We start from the raw sequence: 21891 nt of genomic DNA, 5'->3' as shown, positions 1-21891 counted from the left end.
CCTAAGGGCTTACAATAGCATCAATCTGGAGATAATTTCTCCTTTCAGTACCTCCTCTCAAACTCCACTCCTTCAGAAATGGTAACCGAACTTCCGGGAGGCATAACTTTTGAACCGTAGCTCTGATTGACAAACCGTTTACATTTTTGGAAATCTCTTGAAGCGCTCTATAGCCCTATGGATAGCTTCGCTCATCCCCCATTGTTTAGCCCTTTTTGAGGTCATTTAATGCCCCTAACCTAAATTTGAAGCATTCTTAGGAGGTCTCCTAAACCTGGAAAACTGCAATAACTTTCAAACCGTGTGGCCTTTTGACCTAATTCTTTTTCTAGAATGCTCTAAATCACAATTACATTCATCTGGCCAATTCACACCTTCTAGTTCACCAAAATGATGGCCAAATTACATGCTCCTATTTTTTTGGGATTTTCAAACACACTGATAATGGAACTGTGAGAGTTGGAACCTTTATTTGACCTAAATGGGTATCCAAAAATGAAAACACATGAAATAGAAACTAAGTCTAAGTAAATTTTTTTGGTTGACACAGGATTGCCCTTATACCTCTAGATGCTCCTGCATTAGACACCCAGGGTAGATTGAAAAGTGACCTTGTCACTTTATGAATGGTAGAGGAAATCCCAAATGGGAAACCTCAGCTACTGAAATCCAAGTTGAGTCCTCGATCGATCATCCTTTCCATTTGACCAAATACTCTTCATACTACCTGTTTCTGGTAGTCCTACGCACACGATGATCTAGAATTTCTTCTATCTCCTCCTTCTTAGAAGCAGGAATTGGACATGGCTCTAACACCAACTCCTCATCTGTACCATCATCATGATACTCTGTTAAATCTGCAATGTTGAAAATAGGAGAAATATGAATACCATCTGGCAGCTCCACTTCATATGCATTTCCTGAGTCATGTTTCTTCAAAATTTTGCAGGGGCCAAATTTGTTCATTTTCAGCTTGTTGTAAGTACCGGCTGGAAATCTTTCTTTTCGTAAGTGCACCATGACTAGATCCCCTACTTGGAATTCCTTATGTCTTCTCCTTTGATCAGCCTTAGCTTTATACTCTTGATTCATCTTGGTAATGTGTGCATAAACCTCCTCATGTAGATGCTTGATATGTTCACCAAATTCTTCCGCTTCAGCACTTGTCCTCTCCCCTTGCTCTATCTTCCTCAATTTTGGTGCAGTCCTTAGGCTATTCCCATATACAATTTGGAATGGTGATTTTCCAGTACTCCTATTTATAGAGTTATTGTAAGCAAACTCTGCTTGTGGTAGAATCAAATCCCATCCCTTGGGCTTATCCCCAACTAAACATCTCAGCAAATTGCCCAGACTTTTGTTTACCACTTCTGTTTGGCCATCAGTTTGTGGGTGATGCGTGGAATTGAATTTCAAGTCGGTTCTTAACTTTTTTCACAATGTCCTCCAGAAATACCCCACAAATTTAGTATCTCTGTCAGAAACCATGCTCCTTGGAAGACCATGTAGTCTTACCACCTCTCTAAAAAACAAGTCTACAATATGAACAACATCATGAGTTTTGTGGCATGGAATGAAATGTGCCATTTTGGAGAACCTATCAACCACCACAAATACTGAGTCATTACCCCTTTGTGTCCTTGGTAATCCAAGAACAAAATCCATACTTATGTCCTCCCATGGCCTTGATGGAATAGGAAATGGCTGATATAGGCTAGTATTGTGACTAAACCCCTTGGAAACTTGACAAACCTAGCAACTCTGTACAAACTTCTTCACATCTTGTGAAATTTGAGGCCAAAAATAATGTTCTCTAAGAATGAAAATGGTCTTATCTCGACCAAAATGTCCTGCCATCCCTCCACTGTGTTTCTCCTTAATCAGATTTTCCCTCATGGAGCTCCTTGGAATGCATAATTGACTACCTTTGAACAACATGCCATCCTGAATCAAATAGTCTAACCACTTGGTTCTATCTACAGCAACAGGTTCTTTACAAGCTTTCCATGCTTCAGCAAAATTAGGATCCTTGGGTTACAAATTCTTGAGTTCATCAAACCCAACTACTTCAACCTACATTGTTGTAAGCAACAACTATCTCCTACTTAGTGCATCTGCAACCCTATTAGATTTTCCACTTCTATGCTTCAACACAAATGTATAGCTCTGCAAGAACTCTACCCACTTCATATGCCTCTGATTCAATTTACCTTGGCTATTTAGGTACTGTAATGCCTGATGAATAGTATACAAAACAAATTCCTTTGGAAATAAATAATGCCTCCATTTCTTTAAGGCCTAAACTATTGCATAGAACTCTTGATCATAAACAGAATACTTCTTCTTTGCATCATTCAATTTTTTAGTAAAATATGCAATAGGCTTACCTTCTTGGCGTAATATAGCCCCACTAGCGCTGCCACTAGCATCACAATCCACCTGGAACACTTTTCTAAAATCTGGAAGTGCCAACACAGGTTGTTCTGTTACCTTCTTCTTCAACAATTCAAAACTTCTTGCAGCTACTGCAGTCCATTTGAACTCTTTTCTATCCCCTCTTATTGTATCAGTTAGGGGTGCACATATGCCACTGAAATTCTTAATAAACTTCCTGTAAAAACTAACTAGACCATGAAATAATCTTACCTCAGTAGTAAACCTTGGAGTAGGCCATTCCAAGATGGCTTTTACCTTCTCCGGATCCATTTTGATACCTTTAGGTGATATAACAAACCCCAAATAGATTAACTCCCTTTTTGAAAAGTTACACTTCTTCAGATTAAATAACAGTTTCTCTTCCCTTAGCTTTTCAAAGACACTACGAATATGCAATAAATGTTCTTCCAAAGTCTTTCTAAAAATTAAAATATCATCCAAATAAATAATAACAAATTTTCCCAAGAACTTCTTAAGTACCTCATTCATGAGCCACATGAAGGTGCTTGGAGCGTTTGTTAATCCAAAGGGCATGACTAACCACTCATAAAGACCCTCCTTGGTCTTGAAGGCTGTTTTCCACTCATCTCCTTCTCGAATCTGTATCTGGTGACAACCACTCTTCAAATCTATCTTTGTGAAGTACTGAGCTCCACTCAAGCAGTCCATAAGATCATCCATCCTTGGCAAAGGAAACCGATACTTGATGGTTATCCTATTTATAGCTCGAGAATCTATGCACATCCTCCACTCACCATCCTTCTTTGGTGCGAGTACTACAGGTAATGAACATGGACTCAGGCTCTCTCGAATCAAGCCCTTCCTCAACAACTCCTGAACCTTTCTATTTGGCTCCTTTGTTTCAGTAGGAGTCATCCTATGAGCAGCCTTGTTTGGAAAACTAGCTCCTGGAATTAGATCTATCTGATGAATGATTTGCCTTACTGGTGGCAATCCATTTGGAACATTATCAGAGATAATATCTCCAAATTCCCCTAGTAAATCTGAAACTTCAAATGGTATTTCACTGCTACCTTATTTATCTTTCCTAGGAATCAAAGCATAGCACATATGCTGATGTTTCATGCCATCTAAAAACTTCCTTTCATCAACAAGACAAATCCTAACACTGCTACATACCTTTTCACATTCCTTTTTCATGGTCTTCAATTTATGGTGAACTCCATCCTTTGTCAAAGAGTATGTGTTTGCATGTCCATCATGTACTGCATGTCTATCAAACTTCCATGGTCTACCCAACAATAGATGGCAAACATCCATCGAAATAACATCACAGAGAACTTCATCATGGTAACTCCCAATTTTGAATTTCACTAAACATTGTTCACTTACTAGGACCTTATGATCATCTTTTACCCAAGCAATCCGATAGGGCTGGGGATGTTTCTCCCTCTTGAGCTTCAACTTAGAGACCATCTCTTTTGATACCAAGTTATCAGTGCTACCACCATCAATGATCACGTCACAACATTTATCCTCACACTTGCATCTGGTACGGAACAAACTCCTCCATTTTTCTGGTTCAATCTCACCACTTAGTAAGACTCTTTCATTTACCAAGGTCTCTCCTCTTTTTGCATCCTCTGAATGTGATGATTGTGCATCCTCATCCACATGAGCAACCCTAGCTTGGCCCTCAGCTCTTCTATCTGTCCTTCCTTGTCATTGAGGACATTCAAAGGCATGATGACCTTCTTCATTGCAATGGAAACAGGTACCACGAAAGCTGCCTCTTCCTTGTCCATGTCCTCTACCTCTTCCTCTTTGATTTCCAAAGTCTTGATCATGGGAATGGTTGAAACCCTCATTCCTCTGGTTCCTGCTAGTACCCACATCTTCATTTTTCTTTTGGGTTTCATTGTGGCCTATAGATGATCTACCGCTTCCCCTTCCTCCTTGACTATGCCCTCTTTGTCTTCCTTCAAACCTTTTATTCAGCTTCTCTTCAACTCATAGGGAAAATTGGTATGCCTCTTCAACGCTGGTCATTCTTACCAAACTTAATTCCTCCTGGATGCTAGGTCGCAACCCACTGATATAACAAGCAACCTTCTCCTTATTTGCTTCTGCATGCCCTGCTCTAATCAAGAGTCGGTAAAATTCCTCTATATATTCTTGGACTGATCTTCCTGCTTGCTTTAACCCATGCATCTTCTTAAACAAATCAAGCTCATAGTCCACAGGAATGAACTGCTTCTTCAATTTGTCCACCATGCGATCCCATCTTGTGATCTTCTCCTTTCCTCTTCTATTTCTTTCCAATTGAACCTTTTGCCACCAGATTTTGGCATGGCCTTTTAGTTTGGCCTTTGCAAACTTAACCCTATATGGGTCCTTGATATCCTCATACTCAAAGTATTCTTCCAGTTCATTTATCCAATCGATCAACTCATCTGGTTTCAGATTTCCTGAAAATACACCCACTTCAATTGTGGGTCTTTTCCCAAACTTAGTAATGGCCCTAAAAAGCCTTTCCTCTACATGATTTAAAACTTCTCCATCAAATTCCCCTTCTGGTCCCATTACTTCTTCTTCATTTTCATCCTCATTGTCATCACCTGCGACAACATTTTCTCCTCTACGGAGCTCCTCTTGCAATGCCTGCACCTACCTTTGGAGGGCTCTAACCTCCTCAGGATTAATAGCTCTAGCCCTTCTGCCATGCTCTCTTCATGGAGGCATCTTCTAACTCGATCCCATAACCAGACAGTCCTAGTGCAAACTACCTCACAGTCGGCGCTCTGTCTACACACTTAGGAAAACTAGCTCTGATACCACTTGATGGGGACACAACCCAAGAATAGAATGGACACAATAGAAAAGGGGAAATTATATAAAATTGAGAAAATAAGCTAGTACAAATAGTACAGAGAAAATTAACTTCAAAACATGCCCTAAGGGCTTAGAATAGCATCAATCTGGAGATAATTTCTCCTTTCAGTACCTCCTCTCAAACTCCACTCCAAACTGCCTTTTACAATGCTAGGAATCTCCTTAAATAGACCCTGGAGGGTTAAGGACTAGGAGTACATTCTAGAAAGTGCTAGTAGGCATCCACCAACCAAATAGAAGGTTCTAGAAGCTGCGTTAGAAGTTGGTGCAAATCTAGAAGAATCCAGAAATGGTAACCAAACTTCCAGAAGGCATAACTTTTGAATCGTAGCTCTGATTGACGAACCATTTACATTTCTAAAAAGATCTCAAAGTGCTCTATAGCCCTATGGACCAGCTTCGCTTGTCCCCCATTTTTCAGCTCTTTTTGAGGTCATTTAATGCCCCTAACCTGACTTTGAAGCATTCTTAGGAGGTCTCCAAAACTTGAAAAAATGCAATAACTTTCAAACCGTGTGGCCTTTTGACTTGATTCTTTTTCTGGAATGCTCTAAATTAAAATTACATTCATTTGGCCAATTCACACCTTCTAGTTCACCAAAATGATGGCCAAATTACATGCTCCTAATTTTTTAGGATTTTCAAACACACTGATAGTGGAACTGTGAGAGTTGGAACATTTATTTGACCCAAATGGGTATCCAAAAATGAAAACACATGAAACAAAAAATAAGTCTAAGTACATTTTTTTGGGTGACACAAGATTGCCCTTATACCTTTGGATGCTCCTGCATCAATATTATTTCCTCTAAATCTGAAGAAGAGACTAGTGAGAGACCAGTAGAGCTAGCAGATCAGGAAGCAAAGACTTTAGCTAGAACAAAAGGATGGTAACCCAAGGTAGAAAATCTTAACATGCAAATTGTTAATGAAAATAATTTTGTGCAATTGAATAAGTACTATGACTTGTATAATAATATGGATAGAAGACAACTAGAGAATTTTTTAGTTAGAAATATGATCCTAACAGATAAAAGGTTTGATAGCATAAGAGGTCAAATACCTGAAGACTTGTACAATAGACTTTTAAATATAAAAAGAAGAGTAATTGAGGAAGATAAGAAAATAAGAATAAATATGGTGAAAAAGTTATTTAATGTAAATAATGAGGAAGAAATAATAGAAATTCTAAAAGGAATAGCACCATTGTTTAGAAATAAGAAGAGATCTATTCTTCTTATGGGAGGAAATTATGAAGAAGTGAATGTGGAATCTCAAAAGGAAATAGTCACATACATGTCTACTATGCCTAAAGAGTCTAAGGAGAGTGTAAAACTAGAGAAGGCAAGCCCTAAGCCTAACGAGTCTAAGAAGAGTGTGTAGATAGAGAAGACAAGTCCTACTATAGTATTAGTTAGTCCACCTCACAATTTTGAGCAACCAAATGATTCACCACACATTACCATTGGTAGTGAATCTATGCAAGTAGATAACACCAATGTGACAATGGATAGAACTAAAAATCCATTTAATGATTTTGGCCCTAGAATTGTTGGCAATATTGTTGATTATAGCTCATCTAATGAAGAAAAAGAATAGGAGCATGAGGAAGAAGATGTACCTTCTGAAAAGAAATTTGAATCTAGAATTGAAGAAGCAAAACATCCACACCACCTACACAAGTAGTAGTGGTCACTACAATAGCAATACCTACACAAGTAGTAGTGGTCACTACAATAGCAATACAATTAGATGAAGAAGATGAGGTACATAACCTTACATATTCTTTAAGTAAATTCCTTGAAAAGAAGAAATTTGTCAAGTCTATTGAGGAGACTTTAACTTTAGTTTTGGATAGATTGGAGAAGACAGTAAATTCTATTGATACATCTACAAACATTCAATAGAGAGAAGCAATTTTGTGCAAAACATTTGATAATGAGTTTACAACACTTACCAATGTTTCTATAATTCAAGTATAGAGTGAGAATGATGGTAAAATTCTTAACAATATGTGTACAAATATAAGAAATGATGTAGAAACACTAAATGTATGCATTAAGGCATTAAGGCAGAGTATGGAGGAAGGGAAGTATGTATATGTTAAGTGCAATGTGGCATACCTTCACCTTCATAATTTTGATGAAAAAAATCAAAGAGAAGATAACTAAGCTTTAGATGTTGACTGATAACTTTTTGAAACAAAATCAGAAGTTAGAAACCATTGAGCATACATTGCAAGCACTTCATGATAGCATCCATGATATACAAGCAAAAAGGGAGAAAGTTTTGAAAAAAAATTCTCTTTTGACGGACCATTTATCTCCAAAGATTACATTGTTACAAAATCAATTGGAGGAATGCTTGGCAACCAAATCCTCCTATGACATGTTTGTGGCTACACATTTGAATGCAGTAGAGTTAGCCGCATATGCTCTATGTGTGCTAATCAGTGTGTCCGATGCACTAAAAGATAGTTGGAAGAAACATCTTGCATAGATGAAAACTAACTTTAGTGATTTTTTCTCCAAGTTTTGATGCAATTTCTAGATTTTGATAGGATTTTATTGGCACCTTTTCCATTGATGTCAAAGGGGGAGAAATAAGAAAAATTATAATTGGAATTGTAAATGTAAGTTATATAGTTATATTTTGAAGTATACTAGTAAATTGTTCTTCAAGAAAACTTTGTAATCAAAGTTATAAGGGGTGTAATATTTTTCAATACATGAATACAATGTGTTTACTATGTTATGGTTACTTATTTTGATTGGTATGAGAGCATGTTTGGGACTTAGCCAATTTTCCCAAAATGTTGCCATCAATGCCAAAGTGAGAGATTGTTGGAAATATGACCAATCAATCAAATAAGGTAAGATATGTGGTTGTCATTTATGGCAACATATGTTTTGCAGTTTAGTTATGATCATTTGTGAAGGAAAATTGTCTAAGTATTTGACAATATCACAACAACATGAAAAGATTTATTGATAATGAAATATTCCCTTAGAATATTCTCTTGCATAGTTAACCCTAGATGCATGACATCATCCTAATGATGCATACCAGTGTGCATGTCTGTATGAGTAACCTAGTTCAAGTTATGAAGGAAATACTTATGCAGTTATCTCATACTACAAAATAGAGCATGTTAGCAAATTAACTTGTATGACTTGTAAAACTATTTTGATTACTAAATCTTGATGAGCTGACTGTAAGGATGATATGTGAGCCAACTAAGAAAGAATTTATTAATATGTTTGATATAAGTAAAGAACTTCAATTGCAAAGTTAAAATTTGAATGTGATGAGATACTATGTGATGCAAAGTAAAGTTATGAGATGTGAAATATGATGCAAATTAATATATGTGTAGTACCTCTTATATGAATAACTAACAATCAAAGGAATTGCAAATTACAAGAAGTGATCCAGTGTTGTATGTATATCTACTTTCTTGAAGATCTTAATTGTATAGTTGCATGTTAGGGAAGTGGGCTCTTCTTACACACCTTTTTATATGATCTACCAACTCCTAATAGGGTTGAGGCTTCTAACAAGGCCTAGTCTCCTAACAGGGACTTGAGACACTATACATTCTTCATAGATTCCTAACAAGGTCAATATCCTTAGCCAAATTCTTATATATAGTGAATCATCTTGTGGGTTTCATCCCCACTAGGGTTTTACCTTGGCCAAGGTTTCCCTTATTAACAAAATATGGTGTTATGAGCTCTCTCTATGTATGGTTGTTTTTACTAGTCAACATTGTTGGTTTATTTTCTTATGCATGTGGCAAAGTAATTAATAATATTCAGTCATGGGTAAAAATATTAAAAATATTGATTCACCCCCTCACCTCTTAGTATTATCTATTTCTAATAGATTCATCCTAATACATCTATTAGAATATTAGAGTACCTTGATCTTTCAGTTTGTACTTGAATGCTAATGATAAATAACCTCTTTTCAATATGTAATCACCTCTTTGTGATAGATCTACACTAACTTCTCTCTACACTACTTGGTTGCCTTCCTTCACAACTTGTTAATTCACCTTAGCTTCACACACATGCAATCCTTCAACTCTCAACAAAAAAATTCAAGCTTGAAATTGTACTTAAATATCCATCCTAGAAGTTTCTAGATCTCAAGAAACAATCTAGATTCATCCTTTTTGCTATGTAGTCCTTCTAATTTCTTGATTGGTTGATCTCATTACACATGGATTAATGACACAATACTTGGTGTAATTTCCTTCTTGACTATTTCCTTGATCACAAAAATATGCTTCTAGCATGAAAATTTTTTTTACATAAGAATTTGCACCATTCCAAACATATGTACAAAACTGTCAAACTCAACACATATGGATTTCTAATGCCCAATCATGCTTTTTATTCACGCTTGGTTCATGCTATTTTTGACTCTTAATATTTTTCTTAGCCTTTGTATCACTTGAAAACACTTAGTTTTCTTGATAGTCACAACTTCTTGGCAACAACTAAATATATAGACTTCTCCTTTACATAACTCAACCTGTATAGTGTAGTGCAATTATAGCATTGACTAACCAAATATAACTTCTAAATGACTAAGTGTTTTTCACTAATTGACAATACTATGATTTCCTTTAGGGTCAAAAATCTCCTCCCTTGGTATTAGTAACAAAAAATCTCGTCATGATCAAAAATTGACATGCCAAAAACTTCAAAAATATGTACCCACCCCTTAGGATGTACACCATATGTGTACCTCAATCTACATATGCTGCTATGACTTTATTTTTCAAAATCTTTTCCAATATCATTTTTTTTATAGCATCAAGAACATAAAACCTATTTTGTTATTACTCCATTTATTATATACATACATACTCACTCATACTTAGCTTGATCATACACCACTTCCCCCTTGTTTTTTTCACTTAGGCCTAGAAATAATAATCATCTAGGGCTCATGGATTATATCAAATTATTTCAAAAATGGATGGTGCAGTCTGATATTGATGACCATAGTGTTGTCCCAATTATTCTTCAAAGTTTCAAGGATCTTCTTCTCAATCTCTATCTTGGCCACAAGATTCACCATGTTATCAACAAAATATAAGTGTCAGTTTTGTACAAAATCCTTTTTAGTCTATAAATGCCTTTGTATAAATTCCATATGAGGTAATATCTGAGCTTGAATAGTTGTTGCCTCATCTCTATATGGAACTCTTCATTGAATAGTTCTAACTACTTCCCCTACAAAAAAATGATATGTGTATAATAAACTAAGCTGGAATTTACATTAATGCTCAATGTTTTTCTATATTTTTGAAGACAATCTTCTATCTTATCAATTCCATCCCTAATAGTCTTGCAGTATGAGGGGATATCGTTACATAATTTAGAAAACAATATATTTTCATTTGTAACTAGTTTTTTCAAATGAGTAATGGGAGTGGATAGCTCAACCTACTGTATGGCTAACTCCTTACCTTTTCTTGCACTATATTTCCAAATTTTTGTTTTGATCACTACACAAGTTTTTCTTATGTGTCAATGTCAGGGTCGTTTAACTTCTACACTATCTTGTCCAAATATTCAATTGTAGGATCTTTTCCATCCAAATTGTTAACAATAACTATATCAAGAAATATATCCTTAATATCATATAAAACTTGTTTCTATTGATGTTCCCTCCTCATTTTTGCTAACTTGGCCTTTCTTGCCAACAAATCACTCAAAATTCTCATTTTCTCCTCTGTCAATTTGGATGTATCCCAATTAGGAATTATAATCTCCTCATCTAATGTAATAGGTTTACCTCTAATTACTGATGGAGAATTCACTTTCTTCTTCAATATTTTACCTTTTGAGTCTAGAGTGTTGCTACTCAACACTATTTGCTATAGATCTTAAGTATCTACCATCAGAGTTAGCTTTTGTTGTCCATCTAGGTCTCTACAACCTTTTGTGACTTCTCACCTATCTTTCTATCCTCTCCTTGATTCTTGTCTTTGCCTTTCTTTAGCTTGTTGTCAACTATATTGAGTTCACTAATTGAACTCAATTTACCTAATTCCTTTCCTCCCTCCTATTGAGGTCCTGAGGCACATGTCCAACTACCTATAGTAGTCTAATCAACTTAATTATTGATTCTCTTGACTCCTTTCTCACCTTCTACACTTGCATTAGTATTACCTTCATTGGCATCATTTACTTTGGCAAACTTAGGTGCATTCTTTCCTTCAATAGCTGACATACCTTGTTGCTCACCATCACCATCTTTAGCTTCATCTTGGCTAACATTTTGGATTGTTGTAAAGATGGGAATAGTAGGGATAATTGGTATGGAGTCTACTAGTTATGATTATACATGTGTCTATCTTAGGATAGTATTTTACTTGTATTAACAAAGGATTTGGATTTAGAAAAATCTCTTGTGCTGATTTGAGTTGTTGGATCTTACTCCTTCTATTCTTGCTTGGTCAACATAGTCAAGTTGCTAGTTCAAAATATTCAACCTTTACTAGATTCTCCTTAGGCTCATCCACTATTGTCACTATTTTAGTTTTCTCTCTACCTTGTTGAACCACATCACCATTAAAATCTTCTTGATTATCCAATTCTATTTGTTCATCCATCTTTTCCTCATCCTTCCTCTCATCTACAAGCATTGATCCATATATATTTTTCCATATAGTTTTTCTCTCCTCCACTACATGTTAAATTTTATTTTTCATAATCATAAAGGCTCTCATTTTAGGAACAAATTTCTTAGTGTAATATTTCATAGATTTTACAATTTTTTTTCTCCTTAGTTTAGGCATAACAAGTGTACCCTCTCTAACTTGTTTTTCAATTCTTAAGGAAAATTGCAATCTTTCATCAACTTTTGCATATAGTTCATTAGGAATCATGTTTCCTAACTCTAGTGGGGTATAATCAAACTTACCCATCATATCTAGAACAACTTCATCAACTTTGTTCTTGTCATCAATACCCAATTTTCCATACTTGATGAAATTTAATCCAAAAATTCCAACACTTTCAATGATGTTGTGAAAATTTTCATCAATTGTTTGTGGGGGCTTGCACACTGCTAGCCTAAATTGGCTTAGAAATTTAGATTTAGTCTTCTTTGTATCATCCTCTTCATCATTATAAATTATAATCCTTCTCCTAAGATTCTTAGTAGGATTTCTTGGCTCTACTTCATCAACATGATTCTTCCTCTTCATTAGAGTCTTTCTCTGAACAAATTTAGTAGACTTAGCTACTTCTTTCTTTTTCTCAACTATAGTTGTAGTGATGGAAACTCTAGTTCTTTTCTTGGTTAATCTTGGTGGCATAGAGGAAAGCTTGGTGGCTATCCTTATTCCCTTTTACACTTGAGGCTCAATAATCACAATTTCTTTACTTTTTCTTTTTCTTGACTCAACAACCACTATCTCTTTGCCCTTTCCTTTTACTTTTCTTGTTCATTATCATCTTCTTCTTCATCATAACTACTCAAATTCTCACCTTTTCCTTTAGTTATCTATAGATGTATTTCCTTCTCTTCTCCTTCTCCTAATTCTTTATCCAAGTTTTCAATCTTACTCATTCTCTTCTTTTCTATCTTTAGAGCATTGAGTTGTAAAATTATCTTCTATTTATCTAGTTCATATTTGTCAAATGGACTTGAATCCTGATCCACTTCCTCAGATAGAAAAGAAGTTATATATGTTGTCATTTTATCAATTTTAACCTCATATGGTAGAGCTCTTAACCATGTGACCCTAGGTATGACTTATTGTGCATATGTGTAATCTATGTCAACTAAGAAATAGATATAATTGTAATACTAATTAACAAGGGACTGAGGAATCCTTGTTCTATTCTTTATCTTTCTCTTGAAATCTTTAAAATATCCATCCATGATGGTCTCAAAGTTTTTAGCCATTTTACTTCTTCTTATTCCAAAAATATTTACCAATGGTGGGAAATGAATTATGTACATAGAAGAAAATAAAAATAATTAGAGATCCAAACTTACGTAAGTTGTTATTCACTTTCCTTATACTACCCAAGTTCTCAACTAATTGAATTAACTAGAGGTTTGCAAGGTTGTAATTGTGATATTTCTTAATAATCTTCCATGCCAAATCTATAGCAACACATGACACACTATCAAGTTAGCTTGGACAATAACATTTATGAGGAATGACTCTAACATCAAACTCTATCTCTGCATCCTTAATAGTAGATATTATCATTCCTCTTTTGTTCCATTTCACCAGTGTGTTGCCCTTGATCACATCTTTTCCCTACTAGAAAATGGTCTTTAGACCCTATTTGTAACAAGGTAACCTATGACATGATGGATGATCTACTTTGTAATATGTACTGGTCCATGTTCCAAATAGAGTTTCATTTCATGGATTTGAGTTAAGATAATTTTTTTCCATTCAACTTTCAAAACCCTTGGGAAATTTAGGGCATGTGTTAACCCTTTCTCAACAATATGTTTGAACTCATTTTTCAACCTTCCATTTTTTAATATCTTTTTATACATAGCCCTCAATTAAAAATCACCCATCTCTCTAATTTTACATATTTATAATGATCTTACATCATGAATCACTATGACCCTTGGTGGGGTTGATGAAAGGGAACTTGAGGAATCATGCTTGATCATAATTTCTAGATATTATCTAAATTTTGATGGGGGACAAGCATCATTTTTAGCTAATTGAGCATTACTAACCTTTAGTTCCATCTTCTTCTTAGTTATAGATGAGCTTGATTTCATTCTTTCAATTAGTGCTTGATCACAATGCTCTACATAACTCAACCTCAACACAAATTCCTAAAATTTACTTCTATTGCTGAAGGCACACACCAAATCTCTCTGAAACTTGCTCAAATAGTGCAGAAAACACTTTATCTTAATTTTATCTTAGATAACTCAAATGCAAAGTGTATATAATGATTTATAGAATTCACTATATAGCTCAAAATTTCAATTTTAGGGCCTCGACAATGCTTTGTACATATAGTGGGTATTATACAGCTATCTTGGCCTTCACTACAAAACTCAATAGTCTCACTTCCTTTAATTTCACTCAGCCAATACCATGACTTGGTTAGTACTAAAAATTATGCTTGACTACTTAACATTTTCAAGACTTTCAATTACTAAATCCTTAACTCCAAAGCTAAACATTACTTGATGTAAACTTCAAATCTATCCTGTTGAGCTATCATTTTGCATAATACTAAACAACATGGATCCTTTCGAATCCCTCTCTTAAAAATATGATTAGGAACCACTGCCAAGGTTGTGGGTGCATTTTTCAACCTACTAGATTCTCTCAATTGAAGATAAATGTGTATGTTCATGAGGAGGCCATTGCTAGTTCAAACTAATCTTAGACAATCTATTATTGTTTGAGATGTAACCACAAAAGAGATATTTTTGTGTTTTCTATTTTATGATGAACAAAATTTATCGATGCAACTATATGAATTCCTATTTAACCAAATTTTTGAAAATAAAATAACAAAGATAGAGTGATAAGAAATTAAAGCAAATAACTAAAAGGAAAATTCCTAACAGACATAAACTAAGGTAACAACACATCTGTAAATTAAATTATCAAAAGGATTTGATAGGAAACCAATGAAATTAGGAGCATCACTTCCCCAAATCCACTGATGCAATCATCGATGGGAATTTAATATAAACCAAAAAATATTTCATATTTCATCAAATTGCAAGGCCATAGAAAGTATGCTCATGCAAGACAAGACATTATGCAAGAAGAAAGATAATCCTTTCTCCAATTCATCACAACTATGGAATTTATTAACATTAGGAAAACAAAAAAACTAAAAGATCACACAATCATAATAACAAAATAAAACCATTGGATCAATTATTATTCATAAACATGCATTCACAAAAATAACTCACTCTTGTAAGATTTACTAAACTTAGAATGAGAGTGCAAATAATATATATTATAGTGTAAAAATAATGGCCTAGAATACATATTACATCCATGTATTTATAAGAAATTATCTCCTCCATTTGTGTTAGGAGTGAGAGCTCTTTAAATCTAGACCTATGAAAAAAAAGTAAAAAAACTAATCTAATTATAAACAAACTAACTCTCTAAATGGTTCTAAGTAGGTCTCCACCCTTTTTTGTATCTATTAATGAGTGCATGAGCCTTTACATGACACAAAAAGAATGAAAGAATAAGAAGATAAGAAGAAGGAGGCTATGAGATGATATAGAAGTCTCTAGGAGCTCTAAAAATGGAAGCTCAACCTTCTTTAGGCATTTCTTGGAGTTGAAGTGCCGTCAAAATGCATTTCTAGTGCATGGAGTGCTATAAATTAGGATATGGCAATTAACTGTCAATGCACTGATTCTTCATCAAAACTATCAATGCACCTCTATGAAAAGAGAACCTACACACCTGCACACATACACACCTTGGTGATAGGTTCCAAAAATTAAAAAAATTCTAAGTGTCAAACTTGAATTTCTAACATCTAGGTTTTCTTCCCCTTTAGACCAAAATGATGTCTGCATGTTTATTCTAAAATTTCTCTATCATCTTTGCTACTGGGATAGCTTCCAATAAATCTAAATCCTAATACTTATTCTTCAATACTCCCCAGTGTTAGAGTAAATAATTAATATTTAATTATTTATTCTATTGCTTAAGTTTACTTAGGTCATGCATTTATTTAATATTTCGTATTTAATGCATGTTGTGACAACACGGGAGTTTGTTCCCATCTAGTTGTCACACTTATCTTCTAGCTTGTTCTACAAGCTTCCATGAGCTCTTTATATTCGAGCTCTCCTCATTGTATTTTCACATATCTAAAGCCATTTCTTATTGTAAATACATTTCTTATTATGTTTGCATTTTTGGCTCTCATGTCCGTTTAGGGTTTTTTCCCATGCTCCATGCTCTCCCCTTCTATGGCTTCTCTTTGACAGGTTCACATGCAGGTGATCTTGGCGTCTTCGGAGTTGGCTTTCCTCAACTCCAACATGGTATCAGAGCCTTCCTGCTGCTGCTTCGTTGAAGAAATTTTGAATCCGTGATTTGAAGTCACAAACCCTAGTTTGTTTGTGCATTTTTTCTTCAAATCAGGGGATCAACAATTTTTGGAGCACTTTCAGCCCAAACGGACATCACCATTGGATCCAGAAGGCCGTTTGCAGTCAGGATTCATATAAAGCTTTTCGTTTTTGGAGACAGGACATTTTTGGCGATTTTTGGAGGCTTCCAGGGTCGCTGCCGTACGGTCGTATGGACGCAGCGCAGATTTAAAAAAAAAAAAAAAATACATTTCCGGCAGCGTCGCCGCAGCAGGCAACGCCGCTCGCGCTCTGCCGCGGCCCGGCCTCCTCCCGGTCGCCGCCCGTCTGCCGCCCTCCGCCGGCGGCTCCTCTGCCTCCGCCGCCCCTGCAGCCACCTCTGCCAGTTCTCCGCCCACCGCTCCGACAGCTCCGCCCACCAGCTGTGCAGCACAGTCAGCGACACGTGGCATCTTCTGCCGCGTTCTGTAACTGACACGTGGCAAGCGTGCCACGTGGCAATGTGCCATGTGGCAATGTGCCACATGGCCCCTGCCACGTCATCATTCGTACTGCCACGTGGCACTCTTTTTTTGCTGCGACGGCCTCCAAGCCTTCAAATTTAATCGGCTGACTTGCTGACATCAGCGCTGCATCAGCCCTTGCATGCACCTCTCCCGATTGCTTTTGGACCTACTTGTGGTTTTTTGGCCATAACTCTTGCATACGGAGGTATTTTTCCGATCCAAAAGAAGCGCCGGAAAGCTGGTTCCGAGATGAAGATTTTGGTGCAAGTATTTTTTGGTTTTGATGCATTTTTATTCTCATTTTTTCTATTGAAGTCCGAAGTCCTGTTTTTGACTCCGGCATGCATATCTTTTACGTCCCATGTCAGTTTTTTGAAAACTTTATATTTCTGGAAAGCTGGTTCTGTGTACTTTTCAGAACTGTAGTCTTTTTTCTTCTTTTTTGGCCTCTACTCTTTCTATCATAGTTTTGGCATTTTTGCTCTATGGTGGATATTTTGAGTGTTTTAGGCCCAAGGATCATTTTCCTGGCATGGTTTGCTTTCTTTTCGGCTGTACTTTCTCTTGGTTCAGCTCTTTTTCTTTTTTGATCATTGTGGCTATCTTTTTGAAGCATTTTTCATTTTCGCACTGAGATAAACTGTCACTTTTGTATTTCTGGGAGTCATGAACGTTGTTTTGAGTCAGGTGTACTTGCACTATTTCATAAAGCACCATGGGGGGGATTATTTGTTTGCTGTTTTAGGCATTCTCCCTTTGTCAAGTGAGTGTCCCTTCCACGACATTAGCCCATGCAGAGTCAGTTAGACCGTGTCTTTATCAGTGTCTGTACCTCTTTTCCTCTCTCGTCGTTCTTGGTTCGTTTGCAGGAGATTTGGCTCACCTTCTCAGTTGCCTGTCATCACACCCCGTCTGCATTAAGGGGGGGTTATGCTGTGTTCTAATGCATCCATGGTTCGATGGTTCAATAGTGTGAACTATGTATTCAGTGGTTGATCCTACATACAAGGCGATTGCAGTGGCTGGCTACCTATGCATTTCGGTGAGATGGATCATCTACCATATAGACATGCTCGGTTCGTGCCTTCTTCTTCCATGGAGGTTTCTTCAGATCAGCAGTTTGACAGATTTGCGGCTTCTTCATGCTTCAGTGATGCTGCTTCTTCATGATCATTCATTGTTCCTGTTTTAGGGGACAATTTCCCTAGTTGGAGACTTCTTCAGCTCTTCACTGGGTTCTTACCTCTTTTTAGGGGAGGGTTTTTCCCATGTGGTTTTCTCTCTTTCCCCGTTTACAGAGGTTGCATTTTTCTTGCATTGTACTTGGGTACCTAAAATGGCCTCGTTGCCGGGACCCATTATGCATTCATCTTAGCTTTGTGAGCTTAAGGCATTTCCCTAAGTTGCACTTAAGGGGGGGTGTTAGAGTAAATAATTAATATTTAATTATTTATTCTATTGCTTAAGTTTACTTAGGTCATGCATTTATTTAATATTTCATATTTAATGCATGTTGTGACAACACGAGAGTTTGTTCCCTTCTAGTTGTCACACTTATCTTCTAGCTTGTTCTACAAGCTTCCATGAGCTCTTTATATTCGAGCTCTCCTCATTGTATTTTCACATATCTAAAGCCATTTTTTATTGTAAATACATTTCTTATTGTGTTTGCATTTTTGGTTCTCATGTCCGTTTAGGGCTTTTTCCCGTGCTCCATGCTCTCCCCTTCTATGGCTTCTCTTTGACAGGTTCGCATGCAGGTGATCTTGGCGTCTTCGGAGTTGGCTTTCCTCAACTCCAACACCCAGTAATTATCAACTCATATCCTTGTCTCTACAAAATCCTCAAGCTTAGTGTCTAGTTCCAACAATGCTTCTTCAGTTTTCAATGCTTATTTGATGTCATCTTTTGAGGAAGCTTTTTCAAATGTTCCTTTAAATTATTTGACTACTGATTGCACTACAAAAATCTCTTTTTTTAGACTCATCCTCAAAAACCTCAAGGCAAGTGGTGTTATAGTATCTCTCCACTTCCAAACACTACTCTTGAGCTTTGCCATTAATCCACTAGATTTCCTCATGCAATCCCTCCATTACTTTATTTCCTGTTGATATTCTTTCAATCTAGTCATTCAGCTTATCAAGATCCTCTATAGTGTATACCTCTATAAGCATCTAGCACCTTTGACCCTTTATTGATCTTAATGCCTCTAAGTCCTTGGCCTAAGTATGTACTTCATCTATTATCCGTTCACTATAGAAACCAACTAGTCAAAATTTGATAGGATGTTGTACAATAGGTTCAAATTGCATTGTATTATTTACAATCCTATCTCTTCAAAACTATCCCACCATTGCTGACATAACTTCAAAAATGAATCCAACTATGTTCCTACCCCTTTTCTTCCTAATGCCACTCCAACAGCGACCTCTAGATTCTCTAGGTTAATAGGTCACACTACTTTATTTTGGTAGCCTCTGAGTAGTGCATTCTACTTATGTGATGTTATCAATTCATATTCATCCTAATCCATACATTGGAATATATCTTTTAGGCCTATAGTGATCGTTACTTTGGCTATGTCTAGTATGGGCTTTCCCAACATGACTGCCTTGATTTGGTAATATTTTGGAGTCATTTCTTTGATAGTGGCAAGAGGAGGAGAAATGATGATATGTGCAAGAAGGTCCTAGTCTTGGTTCTTCATTATGAAGGTCAATGTTCTTGCATTATCCTTAGGTGGCTTAGGATACTTTATCACTTTAATTAGTCCCTTTATTCCCTCCTCTTATGATAGATCCATCTACCTTTTCTGTTAGAACATAACGTCCCTCTTTAGCCATGACGGTGTGGTCCCCATAGGTGACATATACTTAGTTGATAAGGTTGGTTATGCAGCAAGCTCCTTTCCCTTATTACTCCTCTCTAGAGTCTTCTCATGTCAAGAAAGATCTTCTAAAGGAGTCTCTATACTCTATTGGGCTAAGGACACAGACTCTATATCTGGCAGATTTTTTTGAGTTTCTTCCAATATTTGTCCTTCCTTAGATACTTCAACAACACTAAGCTATTGGAATTCTCCTTCCTTAGTTTTCTATCATAAGCAGATACTTGTGCCTTCTTATGTTATTTCCTCACTTTTTCATAAGCAAAAGTGAATTTGCATGCTATCTCTAGGAGTATCAGCCAATCTAAAGGATATCTTGGGAGCTCTTTGGGGCACAAAAATGTACCAGCTACCCAAAGATATGTGAAAGTCTTGAATTAAATGTATCAGGCTCCTACTTCTATGATTTTGGCTGCCACCTCTATTAACATTATTTTCAAGTGATCTCCTTCAATGAATCAAATGAAGAAAAAAATGAATCCTTCATTAACCACTTTATATTCCACACTTTGAAGTGGAAGCTTCCTTTTTATCAGTTGTGGGTAAACCACATAGCACTAAGAATTTGTATCTTGCATGCTTCCCTATCTATACAACCCTGGTAGTCAATGGTTCTAGCTACTAGGAGGTACACTCTGTATGATGTCATTTAGATACAAGGATAAATCTTGATGATGACTAATTATTTATCCAAGTTATCACTTACAATGGTGGCCCAATCAATTGGCATCTTTGCAGTCCTTATGGCTTCAATGAAATGAACCATCCATGTTTGAAGGTGACCTATTACAGGAAGGCCCATTACTCTTCTAAGGAAGATGATCGAGTATCTGATGTCATCTTTCATATATCCTCTAGTCATATGCATCTTGCCTACTTTGTGGCCCAAAGGTGTCCAGTTGATTAGAAGTGAGGTCTATAGTAGTTACTTTGCCACTTTTTATTCTCCCTATACCACCATCCTAATCCTAATCCATCATTTGAGATCTAAAGGTATTAGTCTACTTTTTGAAGGTGAAACACCTTCTTTATGTTTTAGGGTCAAAGGTCTGGGACTATCTCTCCTATGATGATTTTTACTACCTTCTCCTCAGTTACATAATGCACTGCCAATGTGATTATGAGTTTAGAAGATTGAACTAAAGTGTTATGTGATGCTGAGTTCACTAGCCCAAATTGAATCAATGTAGAGACCATTGCCAAACTTTCCTTTGATTTGTTGTAGATTATCTAAAACAAATTCTAGTTGATGCGGCCCACCTCTATATCTCTGATCTCTACATGTCTATTTTAGAATCTTGATTTCTTTGGTGCTCCTTGGTACTTGAAAGAAATAGGTTTCAGTGCCATTTTCTTAGCCATGGAAGATGATGACAATGCCATTTGATCTTTTTAAAGAGGAAAACATTAGTTTTATCAATATTAGAAGGAAAAAAATGAGACCTAAAAAGACCTTAAAATGACTTGAAAATAGGTCAAAATTAGTCAAAATAGACCAAAATATAGTGCTCCATTAAAATATTTTGTTAGACCTTTTAAAGTACCAACTGCACCCTTACAGGTGCACTATTTTACTTTTTTGGCCTCTAATATGGCATTGTGTGCAATTGTGCATCAGTATATGTAAGGACATTGGCAAGGTGCACACATACACACATGCGCAAGTGGCTTGTGTGTAAAAAGAGGAGGGGCTACCTTAGTCTTTTAGTATTTGTGTGTAGAGGTGTGCACATGTGCACCTCATGGGGGTGTACATGTGTGCACCTCATTGAGGTCCCTTAATTATTTTAGTTTAGTTATTATTTATGTTTTTAGTATTTTTTGGATGTGCAGAGTTACACCTCTTAGGGGTGCACATGTGCACACATCATAAGGTTCTACCTTGTGTTTTTTTTGTTGTAGGGGGATTGTACAAGAGTAGGAGTAGAGAGCATTAGGGTTTGAAGGTGTAGTGTTGGGGGAGAGTGGAGAGATAAGTGAGAAAGGGAGAGGGGTCAGGGTCTATTTATAAACCTTGATAATGTGCCAAGTGCACACCCTTGCAAGTGCACACCTTTAAAGGTGTGGACCCACTGAGGGTGTACTCATGCACATGTGTACATCCTAGAGTGAAAG

At 36.3% G+C, this 21891-nt stretch overlaps 1 pseudogene; it reads right to left on the bottom strand.

Annotated features, from left to right (window-relative positions):
• Positions 1-16892, bottom strand: part of LOC149580172 (mitochondrial carnitine/acylcarnitine carrier-like protein pseudogene) — a 64902-nt pseudogene extending 48010 nt beyond the window's left edge.
• Between the last annotated feature and the right edge of the window lie 4999 nt (positions 16893-21891).

The sequence above is a fragment of the Cupressus sempervirens genome, chromosome 1 (assembly GCF_028749045.1).
Source record: "Cupressus sempervirens isolate cs-2001-9-10 chromosome 1, ASM2874904v1, whole genome shotgun sequence".
Lineage (NCBI taxonomy): Eukaryota > Viridiplantae > Streptophyta > Pinopsida > Cupressales > Cupressaceae > Cupressus > Cupressus sempervirens.
The sequence above is the reverse complement of the archived record's forward strand: the minus strand, read 5'-3'. Positions and strand labels throughout refer to the sequence as shown.